The sequence below is a fragment of the Vombatus ursinus genome, unplaced genomic scaffold, assembly GCF_900497805.2.
Source record: "Vombatus ursinus unplaced genomic scaffold, bare-nosed wombat genome assembly UNPS02014780.1, whole genome shotgun sequence".
NCBI lineage: Eukaryota > Metazoa > Chordata > Mammalia > Diprotodontia > Vombatidae > Vombatus > Vombatus ursinus.
In genome coordinates, this window is record NW_020954558.1 from 1,715,163 (window position 1) to 1,738,740 (window position 23,578).

Below are 23,578 nucleotides of genomic sequence, written 5' to 3' on the forward strand. Positions count from 1 at the left end.
TTGAAGAAAGACAGAGAAGCCAGAAGAAAAAGATGAAGAAGGGAGAATATCTTAGGCAGGGGGATCAGCCAGTAAAAAAAAGCACAGAATCTGGGAGATGAAATGTCTTGTTCAAGGAACAGCAAGGAGGCCAGTGACACTGGATCAAAGTTGGGGGGTGGGGATATTTGGGAAGGGGAAGGAAATTATGAGTGGATTTGAATGCCAAATAGAAGATTTCATATTTGATCCTGAAGGTGACAGAAAACCACTGGAATTTATTTTGGGAGGGAAGGGAGGAGTGACATGGTCAGACCTGCACTTTAAGCAAACAATTTTGACAAGTTTCATAGAGAATGGACTGGACTGGGGAGAAACTTGTGGCAGGGACAGCTAGGTGGCGCAGTGGATAGAGCTCCAGCCTTGGAGTCAGGAGGACCTGAGTTCAAATCTGCCCTCAGACACATAACACTTACTAGCTGTGTGACCCTGGGCAAGTCACTTAACCCCATTACCTAAGAAAGAAAGAAAGCAAGAAAGAAAGAAAGAAAGAAAGGAAGGAAGGAAGGAAGAAAAAGAAAGAAAAGGAAATGAAAAGAAAGAAACAAACCAACAAACAAACTTGTGGCAGGCAGAGCAAGCAGCAGGCTATTGTAATAGTCCAGGTTTAAGGAGATGAGGGCCCACACCAGGTTGGTAGCAGCATTAGAGAGAGAATGAGGTGTTTTCAAGAGATGTTATTAGAGATGAAACCAACAGAACATCACAATAGATTGGATATGAGGGAGTGAGAAATAGCGAGGAGTTGAGGATGATGGCACTCAACCTCCCAGTACTGGGGAAGTTTGGAAGCTGGGATGTTTAGGAAGAAAAGATAAGGTTACTTTTGGAAATGTTGAGTTTAGCACTGTGCTAAGTGCTAAAGATATAAAAACAAAACAAAGAAATCCTTGCCTCCAAGTAGCTATATTACATATTTTTCCTGTGTATTAGACTGTAAACTTCTTGAGAACAGGGACCAGTCAGTAAGTAAACATTTATTCATCACCTACCATGTGCTCAGTACTGTGCTGAGCATTAGGGATACAAAGTTAAAGGCAAAAGACAGTCCTTAACCTCCAGGAGCTCACAGTCTAATGGGAGAGACAACATGTAAACAACTATGTACAAACAAGACCATACAGGTTAAACTGGAGACAATCAATGGAGACAAGGCACTAGAATTACAAGGGATCAGGAAAGGCTTCCTGTAGAATGTTAAATTTTAGCTAGGATTTGAAGGAAACCAGCATTCCAAGCATGAGGGACAATCAGTGAAAATTCCTGGAGTCAGGAGATGAAGTGTCATGTTTAAGAAAAAGCAAAGAGGCCAGTGCCACACTGGATTACAGAATATATGTATGGGTGAGAAGGGGAGGAGATTTATAAGGTGAAAGAAGACTAGAAAGGTTGGGGGGCAGATTATAAACAGGCTTTGAATCCCAATCAGAGAATTTTGTATTTTATCTTAAAAATGATAGGACTTTAGTGAACAGAGGAGATGACATGGTCCGACTTGCACTTTAGGAAGATCATTTTGACAGTGGAATGGAGAATAAATTGGAGTAAAAAGAGACTTGTGGCAGGGAGACCAATGAGTAATCCATTGTAATAGTACAGGTACAGAGTGATCAGGCCTTGTACCAGGGCACAATTAGAGAAGGGAACACAGGCAAGAGATATTATCAAGGTAAATTTGATAGGCCTTGGCCAACAGATCAGATATGGGAAGTAAGAAAAAGTAAAGAGTTGAGGATGACACCTTGATTAAAAGCCTGGGTGCCTAGGAGTATGGTGTTCCCTCAATAGTAAAAGGGAAGTTATAAAGAGGTTTGGGGTGAAAGATGATGAGTTCAATTTTGGACATATTGAGTTTAAGATGCCTATAGCACATCCAGTTCCAGATGTCCATAGGCAGTTGTAGATGAAAGAAAGACTGGAGGTTAGCAGAGAGGCTGGGGCTGGAAAAGTAGATTTGAAAATCATCAGCATAGAGATGATAATTGAATCCATGGGACCACACAATTTTTCTCATTTTTATATTTGGGTCTAAGGTCCTAAACATTTATGTGCTTTTAATAAATGTTTATTGAACTGAAGTGTCAGGAATAGCCTGTAGCCTCCACCTGCTGACCTCAGAGAGGTCAGGGCAATGGCATCTGTTTGCTAGCCTGACCAGTACAAGAGATAGGCATTGACCTCAATCATGGCCAGATACCTTATTTCAGTACGAAGCTCAACAAGAGATTTGGACTTGTCTATAAGGCTAATACTAGGGTCACTAGCACTTTAGACAGGTCTGTACCTTAGGAGAATGTAGAGTCCTGGACAAATCACTTTGTGTGTCCTACGCTCTCAACATGCTCATCCAAATGAAATCAGTTTGCAATGAACACTAGGCACTAAAGGAAGAGACTTCAACAAATAGATCTGAGTGGTAGAGGGAGGGAGCAGCAACAACTCCAGGCATGCAGGACAATGTGAGCAAAGGCAAAGACAGGAAAAGGGGCTTGGCTTGACCCAGGTCACAAAGAGGATCACACGCTAGAACTGCAGTTTCTCAGCACAATCAGTCATCAGTTTTTCAAGTTTGTGTTTGACATCAACCCCGACTGCCAAGAAGTAAACTTTCAGAAATAGCTTTGAACAAGAGGCTCGGTTGTGGGCAGTCTGGGAAACACAGAGAAAATGTGACTGGTGTCACTCCCAGATAAAAATTGAGAAGCATGTAAGCAAATAGCTTTGAAGCAGTAACTGATCTTCTATTGCCTTAAATTGTTCTCATGCAGCTTCTAAAAAAATCAAGTTCCCCAAAGCTCCCAGAGGGAAGGGATGAGTCCCTCCTCTGCCCTGGGTCTAAGGTCATTTAATAAAGACTTATTTCACACACCATCTGCTTGAGGAATTACTACGAAAGTAGTCAAGGATCTCTGGTCTTTCACCACAGCCTCTTTCTGCATATGTTATTCCCTGTCCATCCCCTTCCTCCATATAACATAAGCACTTTGAGGGCAAGGATTTTCTTTTTTTTTTTTTTTGGCCTTTTCGTCCTTAGTACTTAACACAATGTCTAGACTGCTTAATAAATGTTTGTTAATTTCTGAAGAAAAGTGGAGCCACAGTTACATGTTTCAATCCTACAATCACTAGGCAAGCAGGCTTCCAAGTACAACCCGCACGCATCTGTCTCTAAACCTTCAGAACTAGAAGCAGCATGGTATAACATAAAGAGCGCGTGCTTTGGAGTCAGTGAATTTGGGTTCAAATCCCAGCTCTGCTGTAAAACTAACATATGACCTTGGAAAAGTAATTTGCCCCTCTCTGGGCTTCAATTTTTTCATCTATAAAATAAGAGTTAAACTAAATAGTCGAAAGTCCCTTCTAGCTCTAAATCCTCTGATCCTTAAACCAAGGTGGTGAGGCAGGTAACTCTTAAAAGGGGAATGAGAGGGGAAACACCAGGAGTAGGCCCAGCTAGTGAAGGCCAGATTCCAGACCCTGATGTACCAAAGCAGCAGACATCAGGGGCTGATGAAAGATGGACCTAAAATGACCTCATTCGAGTTGAATAATATTAGAAACCTCTTGCCAAAGAGATAATAGACTAGAATTGCAGAACAAGACATATTATCAGACATAGTCAACATAACTGATTTGTTTTACAAAAAAATTCAAAAGAAAGAAAAATTATCAATAAAATATTTTTTAAAAGACAAAAGAAAAATTCTAAAGGGAACAAACTGAGCAATTTTGTTACTACCTTCTTAAACTACATACAAATATACCATACCCAAGTTCATAATTTTATATACAATCCTTTTTTGTTCTTTGTATATTGAAATGTACATTTATATTGATGATTAAGTTCATTTAAAATATTTTTTTTTCAAAAAAAAGAGAGACTGAACCAGATTAGGAAAGCACCAAGAGGCTATTTATAATTACCATTGCCCTCCTAACCCCAAACTCCTTGCACTCATTTCATTCTATTCAAATTAACATATATTTATGAAGGAAGTGATCAAGTGCAAGGCCTTGTGCTAAGTACTTAAAGGGAATTAAAAAGATAAAGATGTTATTTATAAAGAATCACTAAATCAGATAGTAAGAGTCAAACCACGGTCTTTAACATAGAACCTAAAGCTAAAAGGAACCTCAGAGGACATTAGCTCAACTCTTTCATTTTAAAAATTATGCCATGAAGGCCCAGAAATTTATTATTAATTCCACCAGTTCTAGAATTTAATTCAGGTCACCTGACTACAAGTCCATAAAAGAGAAAAGATGAAGTACTTGTCTGAAGAGCTGACAACCTAAATAGGTAGATAATACTTTTCCCCATGAAACAATGAGAACACAAGAAGAAAATAAGTAACTGTGTGCTAAATATATGATTAAAAAGCAAAATGTCTAGAACACAACATTGCCATGGGATTTCAGAAAGGGGACCAACTAGTATGGGTTAGAGTGTTCTGAGAAGGCTTCCTAGAAGAGGCAAGACTTGAGCCAGTCCTTCTGGAAGCAAAAACCTATTCCAACTACCAGAAGGCTGGCTATTTCTAGGATGAGAATCTTTGAGGAATCCAATACTAGGCAAGTGACAGAAAAAAAAGATTTTCACTTATATCTAATTACAGATAACAATTAAGGCTTATTAACATCATCTAAGAAAGTTCAGGCACAGGTAAAACAAAAAGATGGCAGAGGGTAGGAAACAATACAGCCAAATTCCCATCTGTAAAATTCTTCCAAACATATCTAGAAAATGCACCAGACAGAATCTTAATGGGGAAATCTCATTAAGAAAAAGTCACAGTGGAGGGCAGAGTCAAGATGGCAGAATAAAAACAGGGACTCTTGAGCTCTCCCCCAAACCCCTCCAAATACTTGTAAAAAAAATTACTCTAAACAAATTCTAGAGCAGCAGAACCCACAAAAAGACAGACTGAAACAAATTTTCAGCCCAAGACAACTTGGATGGTCAACAGGAAAGATCTGTTGCACCGGACTGGGAGAGGAGCACAGTTCAGTTTGAGCCGTGCCAGCAAAGACCCAGGCCCAGGGAACCTGAAGCAGGCCTCAAGGGACTGAATCAAGGGGATCTGTGGCAGTTTCCAGACTTCTAAACCCCAAAATGCCAAAGACAACTTAGAAGGTCAGTGGGAAAGGTCTGTCGGACCTGGGTGAGAGAGAGGAGCACAGTCCAGCCCTGGCCCTAGCACAGCCCCACGGCGGCAACCACAGTGGCTTCGGCTGCTTCAGGAGCTCTGGTCCACAGATGGTGGGGGGACTGAGTGGCTACTCAGAAGGGGATTGCAGGGATATCTTTGATGGTGCTGAGTCAGGATTCTCTTGCTTTGCCCATGCTTGGATCTGGGTCCCATTCCTGGGTGGCAATCCTGGGGCAAGAAGGGGCACTGGCATAGCAGAGCTTGTGACAGCAGTGGAGAGGGAATCTTCCTCTCATTTCCAGGGCAGAAAAGAATGCTTGTGGTCACTCATAGATCAAAGCATAGGCCAGGAGAGAGGTAAACACATTTCCTTAGATCATACCACCATGGAAGAACTGAAAACTTACAGGTCCCTAGAAGTATCTCTAAAAACAGCTGCACAAAACCCCTGAAGCTTGGGACAGTACACCCTCCACACTGGAAGCAGAGCCATACCTTAACAAAGAGTTAGCTTCTACTTCTAGTGAACACCAAAAGGAGGACTACGCCAGTGCTGCAGGAGGAGTGGGAGGCCCCGGGGGCCCCAGAGTCGGAGGCCTAGGTGGCTTCCATGGTGGCTTCAGCAGTGGGGGCCAGGGTCGAGGCCGGGGCCGTGGCCGCATGGCCCGGGGAGGAAAGGCCGAAGACAAGGAGTATCACTAAGCTGGGCCAGCTAGTCAAGGACATGAAGATCAAGTCTTTGGAAGAGATCTATCTTTTCTCCCTTCCTATCAAGGAGTCTGAGATCACAGATTTCTTCCTGGGATCCTCATTGAAAGATGAGGTTCTGAAGATCATGCCTGTTCAGAAACAAACTAGAGCTGGACAACATACCAGGTTCAAGGCTTTTGCGGCCATCGGTGACTATAATGGCCACGTTGGCCTGGGTGTCAAGTGCTCCAAGGAAGTGGCCACAGCTATTCATGGTGCTATTATTCTGGCCAAGCTGTCCATCATTCCTGTGGGACGTAGCTATTGGGGGAACAAGATTGGCAAGCGTCATACAGTGCCCTGCAAGGTCACTGGGTGATGTGGACCGGTTCTGGTGCGCCTGATCCCCACCCCTAGAGGTACTGGCATCGTCTCAGTTCCTGTACCTAAGAAGCTCCTGATGATGTCTGGAATTGATGACTGCTACACAACTGCAAGGGGCTGTACTGCTACTCTGGGCAACTTCGCTAAAGTTACCTTTGATGCCATCTCCAAAACATACAGTTATCTAACCCCAGACCTGTGGAAGGAGACTGTGTTCACTAAGTCTCCCTATCAGGAATTCACCGACCATCTTGTGAAGACTCACACTCAAGTGTCTGTCCAGAGGACCCAGGCAGCTGCTGTGGCAACCACATAGATGATGTTTTTTATAAACAAATAAATTAAACTATGCCTGCTTAAAAAAAAAAAAACCAAAGAGTTAAAAAGTCAAGTAACTGGCTTAGAAGATGAGCAAACGGAGGGAAAAAAGTCAGACTATACCATCTTACTTTGGTGACAAGGAAGATCAAAACATACAACCAGAAGAAGACAACAAAGTCAAAGCTCCTATATCCAAAGCCCCTAAGAAAAATACAAATTGGTATCAGGCCATGGAAGAGCTCAAAAAGGATTTTGAAAATCAAGTAAGAGAAGTAGTGGAATAATTGGGAAGAGAAATGAAAGTGATCCAAGAAAATCATGAAAAATTAGTCAACACCTTGCTAAAGGAGACCCTGAAAAAATACCAAAAAAAATAACACCTTAAAAAATAGACTAGATCAAATGGCAAAAGAGGTCCAAAAAGCCAATGAGGAGAAGAATGCCTTAAAAAGCAGAATTGGCCAAATGGAAAAGGAGGTCCAAAAGCTCACTGAGGAAAATAATCCCTGAAAAATTAAAATGGAGCAAAAGGAAGCTAATGACCCTATAAGAAATCAAGAAATTATAAAACAAAACCAAAAGAATGAAAAAATAGAAGACAATGTGAAATATCTCATTGGAAAAATAACTGACCTGGAAAATAGATCCAGGAAAAATAACTTAAAAATTATTGGACTACCTGAAAGCCATGATCAAAAAACGAGCCTAAACATCATCTTTCAAGAAATTGTTATGGAAAACTGCCCTGATATTCTCAAACCAGAGGGTAAAATAGAAATGGAAAGAATGTACAATCATCTCCTGAAAGAGATCCCAAAAGGAAAACTCCCAGGAATATTATAGCCAAATTCCAGAGTTCCCAGGTCAAGGAGAAAATATTATAAGCAGCCAGAAAGAAACAATTCAAGTATTATGGAAACACAATCAGGGTAACACAAGATTTAGCAGCTTCTACATTAAGGGATCAGAGGGTTTGGAATATGATATTCCAGAGGTCAAAGGAGCTAGGATTAAAACCAAGAATTACCTACTCAGCAAAACTGAGTATAATCAATGAGGGGGAAAAAATTGACATTCAATGACATAGAGGAATTTAATACATTCTTGAGAAGCCAGAGCTAAATAGAAAAAAATTGACTTTCAAATACAAGACTCAAGAGAAGCATGAAAATGTAAACAGGAAAGAGAAATCATAAGGGACTTAATAAGTTTAAACTGTTTATAGTTAAAGCTTTTTCAGTGGAGGAGAAGAAGGGGGAAGAGAGAAGGAATGAGTGAACTTTACTCTCATTGGATTTGGTTTAAGGAGGGAATAACATAAATACCCAATTGGGTATGGAAATCTATCTTACCCTACAGGAAAGTAGGGGGAAAGGGGAGAAGAGAGGGAAGAGTGATAGAAGGGAGGGCAGATTGGGGGAGAGAGTAATCAGAAGCAAACACTTTTGAGGAGGGACAGGTCAAAGGAGAGAATAGAACAAATGGGGGCCAGGATAGGATGGAAGGAAATATATTTAGTCGTTCACAACTTATGTTGTGAAGTGTTTCACATGACTGCACATGTATACAACCTATGTTGAATTCCTTGCCTTCTCAATGAAAATAGGTGGGGAGGAAGGAGGGGAGAGAATTTGGAACTCAAAGTTTTAGAAATGAATGTTAGAAATTGTTTCTGCATGCAACTGGGAAGATACACAGGCAAAGAGGTATAGAAATCTATCTCACTCTACAGGAAAATAGAAAGGGAAGGGGATAAGAGAAGGCGGGGTGGATAATAGAAGGGAAAATAGATTGGGTGAAGGGGGTATCAGAATGCAGGCTGTCATGGGGTAGGGGAAGGGGTGGGATGGGGAGAAAATTTAGAACTCAGAATCTTGTGGAAGTGAATGTTGAAAACTAAAAATAAATAAACAAATTGAAGAAGAAAAAAAAAAGAAAAAGAAAAAGTCACAGTGAGTCATTTATCCAGCCCAGCACAGAGAGACAGGCAAGAAGGTCTATGGACCCTGGGGATTGAGTTGAACCAGGAGCATACAAGAAGTGGCAAGGAGAAGTTGTGTGCCAGGGTCAAAGGGTTGTTGGGGTACTACCAGACCCAAACAAGGGCACTGTAACAGGCACAGGTGAAAATTTACAGCTTAGTAGCCCACTACCAGTTCCAAGTCACAAATCCAGGATGAACTGAAAAGGGGACCTGCATATGAGGGTACCATTCTTGGGCAGAAAGACTGTGGGTAGTGTGCTGAGAAAGAAGGAAGCTGAGAAACCAGCAAGCAGCAGCTGTGTAGCTCAGACTCCAGGCACAGAGCAGGGTCTCATTTATAGCATCTACTCCAGGGGTTGGGAACCTACAGCCCTTTCACTGAATCCAAACGTCACACAACAAATCCCCTTAATAAAAGGATCTGTTCTATAAAACTTGGACTCAGTCAAAAGGCCTCACCCAAAGACCACAAGTGGCCAGGCCTCAAGGCCAAAGGTTTCTCACCTCTGATCTAGTCCCACCGAGGGCAGGAATCCCAGACCAAAGAGGAGCCTACAATTCTGCCATTCTGAACTAACAAAGAACTTTGTTGATGGCTGATGAGGTGGAGTCCAGCCACAATCTACTACTCCTTAGGTACAAACCCAGGTCAACTTACAGAGCTCGCACCAGGTCTTTATAGGTTTTGTGGTCCCTTCTAGTTCTGCAGCTTTCTGGTTCTAAGATCCCCAATACTCCAGACAGGATCCTACCCAACCTGGCCTAGTATAAGGAGAAACAGATAGAGAGATTCATGGTCTATGAAGCAATTAGACTTTCCCCTGGACTTTGGTAGCGACAAAAGCTTATATGTCCCTAGCCTCTCTCTGAGGTCCTGGAATAATACACACTCAATATGCTAAGAAAGTTGAAACAGCACTAGCCCAGAAACTTCCTTCCAGAAATGTCACAAAGTCCAGCCCTAATATCAAGTCCAGAGTAAGGAAATAGGATGGAAAAATAAGCAAACAAAAAGGAAATCCCACAAGAAATGGCAGGGAAGCTGAAGACAAAAAACCCTAAAGAAGAGAATGACCCCAAAATATCTAGAAGGAAAATCTCAAAGGAAAACACGTCTTGTGCACAAACAAAAATTCCTGGAAGAGATAGAATTTTTTTTAATTTAAAATGTTTTAGAAATAAAATGAGAATGCTTAAGGGAAAAAATTAGAAAAGAAATGAGAACTATGGAAAAAAGAATTAGAAAGGGAATTAACAGCTTGGTCCAAGAGATACAAAATCTTATGCAAGCAATAACCTCCCTGAAAATTAGAATGCACTAAATAGAAGCCAAAGACTCCATGAGGCAACAAGAAATATTAAAATAAAGTCAAAAAAGTGAAAATATAGAAGAAAATGTAAGTTATTGCAGCAAAAACAACTGACATGAAAAACAGATTGAGGAGAAAAAAATTAAGAATCATTGGACTACCTGAACATGACCAAAAAAACTTACACACTCTAGTTCAAGAAATATTAAAAGAAAACTGCCCAGATCTCTTGGAACCAGAAGACAAAGAAGAAATAAAAAGAACTCACTCGTTACCTCTTGAAAGAAATTCCACAATGAAAACTCCTAGGAACATCCTGGCCAAAACTGAGATTTTCCAGGTCAAAAAAAAAATACTGCAAATAGCCAAAGAGAAAGAATTCAAACACTGAGGAGCCACAGATTTAGCAGCCACCACCACAAATGATCAGTGAATTTAGAAAATGTATTCCAAGGGGCAGCTAGATGGCACAGTGGATAGAGCACCAGCCCTGGAGTCAGGAGGACCTGAGTTCAAATATGGCGTCAGACACATGATACTTACTAGCTGTGTGACTAGCAAGTCACTTCCTCTCTCAGGTCTCAGTGTCCTCTGTAAAAGGAAATGCTCCCTCCATCTCTAAATCCTGTGAAACTTATAGGACTTTACCTTTCCTTCCTTCAAGAAGAAAGCAGTTTAACCTCCTTCCACAGCTGAAGAAGTAAATCCAGATAGACTGAGTGTTAACCCTCAAATTAGAAGATTTAACTGACATAGCCACTTGGAGGCCTCTGATACCTTTTTGCCATTATACTTTAGGAACAATCTTACTGGTTCTGCTAATTCAGTTAGAAAAACTGTATGCCAGACTTCCCACACTTCAGAAAACACTATATTTACATATCATACACCACATGAACTCTATGCTTCCACAGTCAAGTAAATCTTGCAAGACTTAGGAAGGGTCCTCAAGAGGCCAAACAGTATGCAGCAGGCTCTAGAGGTGGCCTGTGTCTCATACTTTCAGTAAAGGATAAGAGCAGAAAGTTTCAGAGACCTCAAAGCTCCCTGAAACCTCTTGCTTTACAGTACATAAAACCCAACCTATAGCAGAAGGATCCCAATTTGCTGACAGATGTTGGAGATATTTTATAGGCAATGAGGCAAAGGCAATTTTTTTCAGATTTGGATTATCCTAAATGGTTTCTAAGGGAGTATCCAATTCATTTCTGGAGGCTTAGAAGTCTCTGTTAACTTTCTGCAATTATTCTTTCTTGAACTAGCTCCTACCCAACATTCCTTTGATTTCCTGGTTGGCCACTTGGGACCCAACTTATGTCTACAACTCTGTGAAGCAGACTTTTCCTGGCTAAGGAAGAGCAGGATGGATATAGATGACAACAGTGGAAGTTAAGTTGCAAATAAGAAATACCTACCAGAGGTAGTATGAAAAGAACATTGGACTAGGAGTCAGAAGAACTGGGTTCAAGACTCACCTCTACCACTTAATAGCTGAATGACTTGGAACATGTCTCTTCCCCTTCCTAGACCTCAGTTTCTTCCTCTGTAAAAAACTGACAAAGTTGGGCTAGGGGTGAGAAAAAGAGTTGTATCAAAGGCTCTCTATAGTCCCTTCCTGCTTTTTCATTCTAGGACTATGTGGTTCTATGAATCACCTTGAGAATTCGTCTTGCTTAGGTTGTCAAGATGAACTAAGAACAAAAAGTTCCTTCAAATTGAGGAAGTGATGGAATGAATGGTAGGCCATGGTGGATTTTATGAATATTTACAGATCAGTGTAATCAGCAAATGTAAAAGAACAAATGGCTGAGTAACTGATTGAATTCCCTGCTGCACAAACAAGGAAACCTCCACATCTAATGGAAAGAAAAGCACCAGGAAGCCAATTCAGAGCCCTGGAATGGAAGCATAGACAACAGCCAGCAACATCAGGAATCAACAACCCAACCCTGTGCTCAGTCCATAGGGGAAGAGGGATTAGATCTACTCAGCATGGACAGAGAAGGCACAACCAGGAGAAAGGAGAAGGAAGTGGCAGGCTTGAGGCAGAAGAGCCAGCCTGCACTCAGCAGAAGGTAGAATACTTCTTAGTGAGCAGGAGCTGAAGAAATGTGCAATGGGTCACCTCAGGAGACAGTGGGCTATCCATTCCTAGAACTCTTCAAGCAAGGCTAGATGACCACAGGTAAGGGATGGCATAGATAGAAGAGACTCCTGTTCAGGAAAAAGTTCAACTAAATAAACTGATCTTCTCCAGATGGGAACAAAAGATCTTAAATCTGGATAGAATTTTTAGTAGTAGATTTTTAATCAACTCTAACTTTAGGCCAGTGAAGGGGCATGATGATAATAATAACAGAAATATCTGCTACCCTTTTAATAGAACTTTAAAGTTTACAAAGAAATAGAGATCACAGATTTAGAACCAAAAGTGACCTTAAAATTTATTTAATCCAACCTCTTCATTTTACAAATGAAGAACTAAAGCCTGGAGAAGAGAAGTAACTCTCACAATGTCACAAAAGTAGCAAAACCAGAGCATGAACCAGAACTCTGATTCTAAGTTCAATGCCTTCCTACAATATAGGCATACCTCATTTTATTATGCTTCACAGATACTGCGATTTTTACAGATTAAAGGTTTGTGATAACCTTGTATCAAGTAAGTCTATCAGTGCCATTTTTCCAACAGCATGTGCTCACATCCACTGTTTCTCTGTGTCACATTTTGGCAATTCTTGCAATATTTCAAATGTTTTCACTATTATTATATCTGTTATAGTGATCTGTGATCAGTGATCTTTGATGTTATTATTTTAATTGTTTTGGGGCACCACAAACTGTGTCCATATAAGACATAGAACTTAATTGATAAATGTTGTGTATGTTCTGACTTCTCCACCAAACTATCTTTTTTCCCTAAAACATAATATTGAAATTAAGTCAATAGCTTACAATGGCCTCTAAGTGTTCAAGTGAAAGGAAAAGTCAATTGACGCAACAAACTTCATTGTCTTATTTTAAGAAATTGTCACAGTCACCCCAACCTTAAGCAACCACCACCCTGATCAGTCAGCAGCCATCAACATTGAGGCAAGACCCTCTACCAGTGAAAAGATGGCTCACTGAAAGCTCAGATGATGGTTAGCATTGAGGTATGCACATTTTTAGACATAATACTATTGCACACTTAATAGACTACAGTGCAGCACAGACATAATTTTTATATGCACTAGGAAACCAAAAAATTTGTATGACTCATTTTATTGTGATAACACTTTACTGCAGTACTCTGAAAACCAACCCATAATATTTCCAAGGTATATATGCCTATACAGTGCCGTTTCTTACAAAGCACTTTATTCCAAAAAGCTCTAACGTAGGAACGTTAATATTATTATCCCTAATTTGTACATGTTAAAACCAAGGCCTTGTCCAGCATCACATCTAGTAAATGTCCAAGCTGGAACTCAAACTCTGGCCTTCTAATTCCAGTCCCAATACTTTTCCCATTATACCGCACTGCCTGATTCCTATTTTACAGAGAAAGTAACAGAGACATAGAAAAGTTAAATCGTTTGCCCAGGGGTCCACAACTTCCGTGTGAGGCCTTTTCTGCTCATCCCAAATACTCAGCTGCTCATTCCCTCTCAAAATTACCTTTTATTTGCTTTATATGTATTTTATATATGTCTATAAGTATACATGTTGTTTTCCCTTTTAGAATATAAGCTTCTTGTAGGCAAGAACTGTTTTGTTTTTGTCTTTGCATCCCTAGGGCCTAGCAAAGTACCTATCATACAACAGAAGTAGAAGGAATAACAGATCATCTACTTTCAACAAATTTACAATCTAAGTGGGAATTTAAGGCTTAGACACATTAAATGATTAATGACAAAACAAAACAGTGGATGATAGAGATTCAAATATAGTGAGTAAATTTATAGGAGTTCAAAAGAAGGAAAAATTAACATAGAGCTGAAACATTTATTCTAGGGGCCTAGATATTTATTCACTCTGGAAATGCTTGAGTGTTTTTCAATGCCAGAGACTAAAAAAATGGTCCTATGGCCACTCCAATCCCTATATTCATAAGGTCCTGGCCAACACACAGCAATCTAAACTGCAGGCTAAGGTGATCACTAAAGGACACAGGACCAACAGAGAATGGAGTAAAAAGAATGATCCAAACAAAAAAGTATTCACAGACGGACCTGAGTCGTCTTCTCCTAATGAGCTTTAACCTCAGCCCCTGGAGATACCCAGGGTTGGGGCAGACACCCTTTTATCTTAGCTGCCACCTAGCCTCTCCCACCTTTCCTGGTTTAGCCTCCTAGCTACCAGGTATATGAAGTTAACACCTCCCTAATGAATTTTTTTCCATTGAGCCTCATGTAGAACTTCATCCTTCTACTATTCTAATATTGTAAATTATAATTATGTTGGTGCATGCATTCAGCAATATACTCAGCCTTTTGGCAGAGACAGGGTGTGAGGAGAGGTGGAGGGAGAGTGAGAAGAGAAGGGATCTGAACCTGTGAGTCAACTAAGTGGCTTAGTGGATAGAGAATTCAAAAACACCTACTTCAAATCCAGCTTCAGACACTAACTAGCTGTGTGACTCTTGGGAAATCACTTAACTGCTGCCTACCTCAGTTTCCTCATCTGTAAAATGGGAATAATAGCACCTTGCCTCTTGATATGAGGATAAAATGAAATAATACTTGTAAAGCATTTTGCAAACTTTGAAGTGCTATATATAAGTATTATTTATTTATTCGTTCATTCACTCATTCATTATCCATGTGGAGAATTCTGATGTGGAAACCTCATCTGCCACCAGGGTAGATTTTCAACTCATCTATTACTTAAAGGCTTAGGGAGCTGCCAGAAGAACTGAGAGATCAAGTGACTTTTTGATAGTCATTACCACTAGTGTTACAGAGGCAGGATTTGAACCCAAGTCTTCCTAGCTTCAAGACCATTCCTCAATATACTACTATACACTAACTTGTCATTATGCCTATAAGTGCTTAATAAATGTCAATTGAATTAAGGAGAAAACAGCATTAAACTCCCTCTCTCCCCCACCCCCAAAAAAGGTACAAAGACATAACAGTAAAAGTCACATAAGGGTAGGGTCAGAGGGTTCTTTATTTTAACTCTCTCTAACCTGTTTACCAGCAGGACCCATTAACTTCTCCCAGTCTTTTCTTCATACCTCCCAAAAGAAGAGAGAGAAGGCAAAAAAGGAAAGAGAAGGTAGCAGCAGGTCTCATCTACACAACTGCAGATGGGACAAAGGAGTCCTTCAGTTACCAACAAAGCCAGTCAGCTTGGATGGCTCAATGTGACCCCTTCCAAAGGTACACTGCGCATCAAATAGTCTGGCAAGATGAGCCCCTGCCTTTGGATTAGATAGTTCTTTACAAGGTACCATTTCCCTATCCATAGCTGTGGAAAGTAAAATGCCACTTGTCTGACCAAGTATAAATGCCAACAGATCGTGTGCTCAGATTAAAAATTTGTCAAGAGTCAACAATCCCTTAGTCCTTTTCCTTAGTGTGGTGTATGCCACTCTGGTAATGGACTTACCAACCACAAGTCAGACATTCAACAGAACACAAACAGTAATGTATTTAGGAAGGCTGAGGAGAGAGAAAAGAAACCAGAAAGTATCATTACTTGGAAATTTCAAAGACCTATAATTATTTCATTGACTTCAAAATGCAGCAATTGTCTCAGCTTACCTGGGAATACTTTAGACCAAACGCACCCTGTAGCCATACATGGGGCTTGGTGACATTAATGTAGCCATGCAAATTACTACCAAGTTTGGGGTCTGAGAGCTCAAATAGAAATTTCATGAATAATCCTCTCCTTTACCCTCCTACCTCCAGGCTGAGCTTCTGTTTTCCTAAGAACCTTGCCAAGAAGAATTATATGGTTTGATAGTATTTCCACGTCATTGAACTAAGAGAAACACTAGGGAAGAAAAGAAGCATTGAGAACGATAAGAACCAATGCACAACTATGAGCCATTGGGAGAGGAAGGAACAATCAACAAGCATTTATTAAGCACCTGCTATGTTCCAGGTGCTGAGAAGACAAAGTCATACACGAAACAGTACCTGACCTAAAAAGAGTTTACACTCTACTGGGGAGACATGCATAAAACAGTCTACATCTTCCCTACAATTAAGATATCAACAAAGCTCAGGAGACCTGGAAAAGACTGCAAAGAATCCCAGAATCTCAGAGCCAAATAGGACTTCAGAAGGGACCAATCGGTAACTGAGCAAAGATTCTCCTCCCCCCAAGCCCACCTCTGAGCATTTTGTTATCCAATCTCCACTTGAAGGTCTCTAATGATGGGATCTAATCCAATCTGGTTTAAAGAAAAGGAAACAGAGGCCCAGGAAGTTTGCCTAAGGTCATACACTTGGAGGCACAGTTACAATTAGTACCAAGGATCGCCTGATTCCCAGATCTATGCTCTCTGCCAATTACATCCCACTGCCTTGATTTTGTATCTGCTGGAGAAAAGTTAGCAATGTGGGCCAAAAGAAACTTTGCAGTACTTAGATGCTATTGAGAGTTCAGAGAAGGAAAAATAGTAAAACTGGCACCCTAGATAACTACAAAGAAACTTCTGGGCTAGGCCATGGGAATTAGTATTCAATTACAAGATCAAAGAGGGTCCAGGATCCCAGGGTACCTTATCAGATACCAGCTACTGCTTTAATATTATTTCTAACAGAGGCCAGTAGTTTATCCTACAAAACAGACCTTCCTACCTCTAGTCCAGGGGTGGGGAACCTGTGGCCTCAAGGCCACGTGTCAGTCTTCTCTCGTTCACAGGTTTATCTTGCTTAAACTCAGAGAACACAAGGGAAGAAGATATGGTCAAGTCACACTCCTTGGCTCAAAAATCAGCAGTCCTCTACTGCCAAGTGAATAAAGCTCAAACTCCCCTACTTGACATTCAAGGCCCTCTACAACCTGACACCACCTTACCTTTCCAAGTTTATCCCATTCTAAGTGCCTACATGTACTGTATGTTCCAACAAAATGGACTACTTTCTGTTCCCCAAATATAACCTGTTCTCTCTCTCCTCTATGCTTTTGTTATCCTATTCCCTATGACTCCCTCAGTTTTACTTGAAGCCTAATTCAAATGCCACCTCATCCATGAAGCCTTCCCTGATTCTCTGGGCCTCACTTCACATTTTGTTTTGAACCTCTCTCATGCACTAAATCATGTATACTTGTATATTATAGTTATACATAGCTGAGTCTTATACTCTCTACAAGACTATGAACTCCATAGGACAGGGACAATCTCCTACAAAAGGATTTACAAACACTGTCACTAGTAGGATCAAGCAATAAGAAAGAAAAGTCCCATAGCTCCTGATAGGAGAATAAAGGGAGGGTTCTTAGAATAGAAATTCTGAAGAACAAATGAAAGCTCAGATCCGGAAATGGGAAATGGGGATATGTGGAAGGGAAATCTGCTACTTCCTCACAGATGCAAGGTGGCACACTTGTTCTTCGTCCTCACAGCATAGGCATAGGCTCCAGGAAAACATCACCAACATGTCATGGTGCTGGGATCTAAGGCTGAAAATAGGCCCCAGATGAAAAACGAACCTTGTGGACAACTTATCCTGGCTTTACTAAAAAAGCAAATCAAGCTGGTATATGTAGCCCTCTGGAGGCAGGAGGGCCAGAAAGCTCTGGGACCAACCAGGCTCAAAGCAGCCCTAGTACAGTTGGAAACCTCTATGGTATTCCCACACATGCTATCCTGGTGGAACAAATACAGGCTAGAGGAAAGGAGGCAGGTTGCTTACAGCTGGTAAAGAGCAGCTATCCATCCCCAGAGGGATAGGATAGAAGCACTGGGCCTGGAAGATAAGCCACTGCTTTCTTAAAAGAATCCAAACTTACTACCTCAAAAACTGACCACAGGCAACCAGCTAGTGGCACAGTAGAATGCCAGACCTGAGATCAGGAACATTCATCTTCCTGAGTTCAAACCTGGCCTCAGATATTTAGCAGGTGTGACACTTAACCTCAGTTTCCTCATCTGTCAAATGAGCTGGAGAAGGAAATGGCAAACCACTCTAGTATCTTTGCCAAGAAAACCCCAAATGGAATCACAAAGAGTCAGACACGACCAAAAACAACTCAACAATAAGAAAACACACACACCATAAGACATAAAGAATGGCTGCCTCTGGAAAAAACTTCATCATAATTAGGGTTAGCTTCCCTGAAATTAGGAAGATTGAACATCAAAGAAACAGTAGCATTCACTGCTACATGACCCACTGCCAAGCATAGGGTTTTGCACATGGTACGTACCTTGTGTGTGCTAGAATGGCCTACCTGCCACCAACATTTACTTCTCCAAATCCTACCTATTCTTCCAGGCCTAGGTCGCCTGCTCTAGGAAGCTTTTCCTGACAAGTGGAGCCTAAAATTCTACAGTACTTCCAGAGTACTAGAACTAAAATCAAAAAACTAAGGTGAGAGGGCCAGTTCAATGACCTTGGGCTACCATCTTCTCCAAACCCATTTCCTTATCAGTAAAACGAGAATAATATTTGCATTACTATCACTTATGACAATTTGGAGGGGGGCAGCTAGGTGGCGCAGTGGATAGAGCACCGGCACTGAAGTCAGGAGGACCTGAGTTCAAATCCGGCCTCAGACACATAATACTTACTAGCTGTGTGACTCTGGGCAAGTCACTTAACCCCAATTGCCTAAAAAATAAATAAATAAATATAAATAAATAAATGAAAAACAATTTGGAGGATCAAATAAGATAACAGATGGGAAACCACTTTAGCACTGTTCATTTACTCAACACATATAATACAAAATATCAGTTATTTTCATTATTATCCCTCATTTGACAAAGATTAACATATCACTGTTCAATTTTTAAACTTTCATGAATATGACTTCAATGCTCAGTTAGAATTAATTCCAGAAGGGGAGGTCCTAGCTAATACTTCTCTTTATCCTCCACTAAGTAGTCTAGAGCAGGGATGGGACATACCCCTGGATATGCAGAGAATAGAAGATAACTCAATAGTTCTTAAATAAATAAACTCAATCCCCTTCATTCTTTCTCTGAACCTCAACTAATCATTGGTAAGTCTTATCTCCCATTAAGGTTGTAAGCTCCTAGGGCTCTGTCATATCTTCCAGACTTCACATCTTTCCTATAATGATTTACCCTAGACCTGAACTCCCCAAGACACAAATCTGCTCCTGCCTAGTGACAGGCCTCCTATCCTCCTCCTCCTGTTCCAGTGCTCAGGGATTTCTCCAGAAAGGGAAGAGGCCAAATGGTTCACCCACCTATATTTGGTTTGCAACACTGCAGTGCCCAAGATGTCATTTGAGTAGGGATGACAGAGCGTCCTGCCTTCAAAGGGTGAGTCAGTGACTCATTTGTGCTGCAAAAATGCCTTGGCACTAGAAGGGGGGAGGGGAAGGGAAAAGAGGAGGAAACTGAATCCTTCCCTTACTCTTGGGAGGGAATAAAGCAACCCTCCTGATCCCCAAGCAGTACCAGTCTAAGGGACAGAGGCCAGAGTTTTACAAACCATATGCCCCTCCCCATGAACTCTCATAAAAGGCTGGATTTTGAGGGACAGCTAGGTGGCGCAGTGGATAGAGCACCAGCCCTGAAGTCTGGAGGACCTGAGTTCAAATCCAGCCTCAGACCAAACACTTGACACTTACTAGCTGTGTGACCCTGGGCAAGTCACTTAACCCCAATTGCCTAAAAAGAAAAGAAAAAAAAAAAGGTTGGGTTTTGAAGACAGTTGGAAAATTCAGTATTTATGTATTAGAGTTTGTGGGCCCTGATTTCACTATATCAAAAAGAACCTGGACAATTTTTTCAAATCCCAAGATACACAAAATATCAATATTCAATATAACCACTTTTCTGCCAGGTTTGCAAAATTCTTCATAATTTGGGCCATCTTACCCATATGATCAACTTACCTGGAACCTGGCCCTAGCATTAACTCACCGTGTGACTTTAGGCAAGTGACTTCCTTGCTCTGTGCCTCAGGGACCTCATCTAGAAAATGAATGGCTTGGGCTAGATAATCATTCTGTATGATTCCTTTCAGCTTGCAAAATCCAAGGTTCTATAAGTCACCATCCAAGATGAATCTATTCTCCCACTCATATCTTCACCTGAGCTCCAGGTCCCATATTTCTAACTTCCTGAACAATGCTCCCTCTCCTCCCCGCCCCTTCCACCTTCACTCACAGGGTATTCCTGCTTCTATGGGTAAGAAAACAGACTTTCTTTCATCACAGCTTAGGTCCTGTCCTAAGACACTATGCAGGTGTAGCATAGCAATGGATGATACTGTGAAAGACACTTTCCCCCTCCAAGCCTTAGTTTCCTCATGTGTAAAATGGAGATAATACATTCACACTAACTACTTCGCAGGGCTCTTACAGAGTAAGCATTTTATAAATTTCCAAGTGCTATAGAAATGAGAATATAAACTATCTGAAACAGGCTTCTCAGAAAGAGGAACTTCATCCACCCTCCCCAGCCCAAGGTTAAAAGTAGCTTTGATCCCACAGGACTTGTTAATCAATCCCCAGCTCACTGTGCTATGGACTTGACCACAGAGGAGTAAATGCTCCTGTTCTACATATCCTCTTTGCTCCCTCTTGCTGAACAGACAGATAAGGGTTGGCAGGGTTTGAAGGAACTAGCTTTAAAAAGTGAGTCTTGAAATTACAATCTAAAAGTGAGAAGGTAGCCAGTGCCTGGTATCATAGGCCAGAAGGCCGTTTCCAAATAGACGCAGTCCTTCCTCATCTTGGAGAGGTAAGGCAAATGCCTACCCAAGAAGCAAAGTGGGGAAAGCAGGCAAAAGAGTCTACAGTTTTCCCTGATTATTGAATCAGAAGAGATTTCTCCTAGATTATGTCTTCCCTATCTTTCCATCTCTATCACACATTTGATACACAGCAAACATTTGCTTCTTTGTCATTCAACTTTTCCTGTGAGAGAAGAAGAAATCAAAGTATTTAAGAACTGGGATTCCACAATTTAATTCAATTCAACATTTAGAATATAGACACAAAGACAAAAACAAAACAGCCCTGCCCTCAAGGACTTTAAGCTCTCCCAGGGCAATATAACCTGCACACAAAATAGGTCCAGGACTTAGAATCAGGAGAGCAGGTGCCACTGCAGTCACCAGTGTTTACCAACTGTGTGACCAGGGGCCACTCCACTTCTTTCAGTTTATCTCCTCCAGAAAGAGGGAATAATATTCCTTGCACTTCCTCACTTCAAATCTACTTTATATATCTTAAACGTCTGCTGTGTACATAATATTGTGCTAAGAAATGGGAAGATAAGGACACAAAAGAAATGATTTCTACCCTCAAGGAGCTTATGTTCTACTAGAACTTATACTCCCTCAATTAAATCCAATTTACTTATTTGTCTTGGCATCAACTCCCTAATGTCACGGTCCTCTTAGAGAACGAAGGACAAATAACAACAACAACAAAGACTTAACACTTAGCTTTACCTCCCAGGAAAGTCATGTGGAAAGTGCTTTGTAAACTTTTCAGACCTCTGGCTAGGAGAGTAGTTATTGGGAGACAAAAACACACCAGGAATGGAACACCATTCAGGTTTTTAGCTAATTTTGGAGGGGGAAGGCAGGGATAGATATGTCAATAACAACTTTTGGAACAATATATAATAAGAGATGTAACATATCACCCCAAAAGTAGGCTCTTTCCTTTGGTCAAATTGACAAGAAAAATATCAATTTATTTTTTTACATGAACATTGAAATCCCTAATGACAACAATTACATTTGTCACTTCTGGGAGGGTTCTTCTTGAACTGGGGGATGAGTAAAAGGAAAATATTTCATCAAAGGATTTGGGCTCCACCTTTGGGACAGGGCTCACATAAGCAAGTGAGCTTCAAGGAATAAATGAGGGAAAGAAAGGGATTGAGAATCCTAGTTCTTATAGTGATAGTGCTCTTCTACATCAGGTAAAGGAGAATGCATCACCTGGTGGCCACACTTCTAGTGACAAGCCTCTCAGAGCTAAGTTAAATTAGGAGTGATGAAACAGACACAGTCTACTTTAACTCATATTTGCATAAGGTTTAAAGAGCACTTTCCTCATAACCACCCCAAAAGGGAAGTTGGTTATTGTGCCCATTTTACAGATGAATAAAGTAAGGTGTAATAAAGTAGTAGTTAATAATAGCTAACATTTACATGGCGCTTACTATGTTCCAAGCACTGTCCTGTTAGAAAATCTGAAACAAAAATCTACTACAGGAGTGTGTGAAGGAAAGCCTTTATCACGCTTTTCGCGAGAAGCGGGCACACCGCACCCTAGTACGGCACATGTGCACCGATAGGGAAGCAGAGTCAGCTTTTAAATGGTTAGTAAAATCCATATTTCCCCCATTTGAGCTGGGATTGGACCAGCTCATTTGGGCTACACTCTTCCTGAACTGCTCATCTCATGTTACTCCTTGTCATGTTTATCCCTTCTGGTCATGCGTTCCATGTTCAAAAATGTCGGCTATCTCCTCCCTCGGGGTGTGTCAGTTAATATTCAATAAGCTCTTTAAGCAAGCACAGTGGAGAAAAGCCTTTGCTCAGTCCTTGACCCTGATGGGTAGCAACCAGTTTAGCCTCTAGGGCTCTGTCTCAAGGAAGTAGTGGTTTTGCAGAGAGTTTGGGGCACTTTCTGATTGGTTGAGGGACCATTTGCAAGATCTTGGAAATACCCCTCAGAATTTCCGTGTTCTGCTGTGGAAGCCTAACCTTCTAAATCTTTCCCACAGTCCTAAGCACTTCCAAATTATCTCACTGATCCTTACAACAGCCCTAGGAGGTAGTCACTATCACTATCCCCATTTTACAGATGAGAAAACTGAGACAAACAGGGTTAAGTGACTTGACCAATGTCACACACCTGGTAAATATCTAAGGCTGGATTTGAACTCAGCTCTTCCTGACTCCAAACCTGGCACCCTATCCACTGCATCACCTAGTTTCCCCAAAGTAACTTTCACATACAAATGTCAGAGATCTCCTGATTCCAAGTCGAGATCTCGTCTTGATCTCAATCATCCTCAAGGAGGAAATGCTTTGACATTTCAAAGAAATGGCTGTCCTTTCAAGAAGCCACGATACTGAATGCCATGGAGATAAAGATCCATTGTCCAGATGCCAATAGTGACATCTGAGGCAATTCCAAAGTAACACCTTCACAGAGAGGTCACTGAGCTGCACCTTGATATATGCCTGGATCAAATCCCCTATCGTCAGGCACTTTACAGATTGTGCCCACTGCTTAAGACCTCATCAAAGCATAAAAGGTTCTCTCAGTCCTCAAAGGCTATCTCAGCAAAATGAAAGATGGAAAGGCTTCTACAGGGGAAGACTAAACTAGAAGAATTTCATCACTGGAAGTTTGGTCACCAGGTGATAAATTCTCCTGGCCACAGCAACTCATTAAGCCTATGTATGAAAATGCAAAATATACATAATCTGCATCAGTAGAGAACAACCACACTAATGAAATTTCAGATCTTTTGAAGAAATATTTATGATGCAACAGAGACCCAGAGACATTAAATTACTTGCTCTATGGCA

At 41.0% G+C, this 23,578-nt stretch overlaps 1 protein-coding gene and 1 pseudogene across 2 annotated transcripts in view; one reads left to right on the forward strand and one right to left on the reverse strand.

The window, feature by feature from the left end:
* Positions 1-6,587, forward strand: part of LOC114046022 — a 53,563-nt pseudogene extending 46,976 nt beyond the window's left edge.
* The window catches only part of STIM1 (stromal interaction molecule 1), a 250,687-nt gene that overhangs the window by 195,480 nt on the left and 31,629 nt on the right, over positions 1-23,578 (reverse strand). The gene's annotated exons all lie outside the window — the stretch shown is intronic.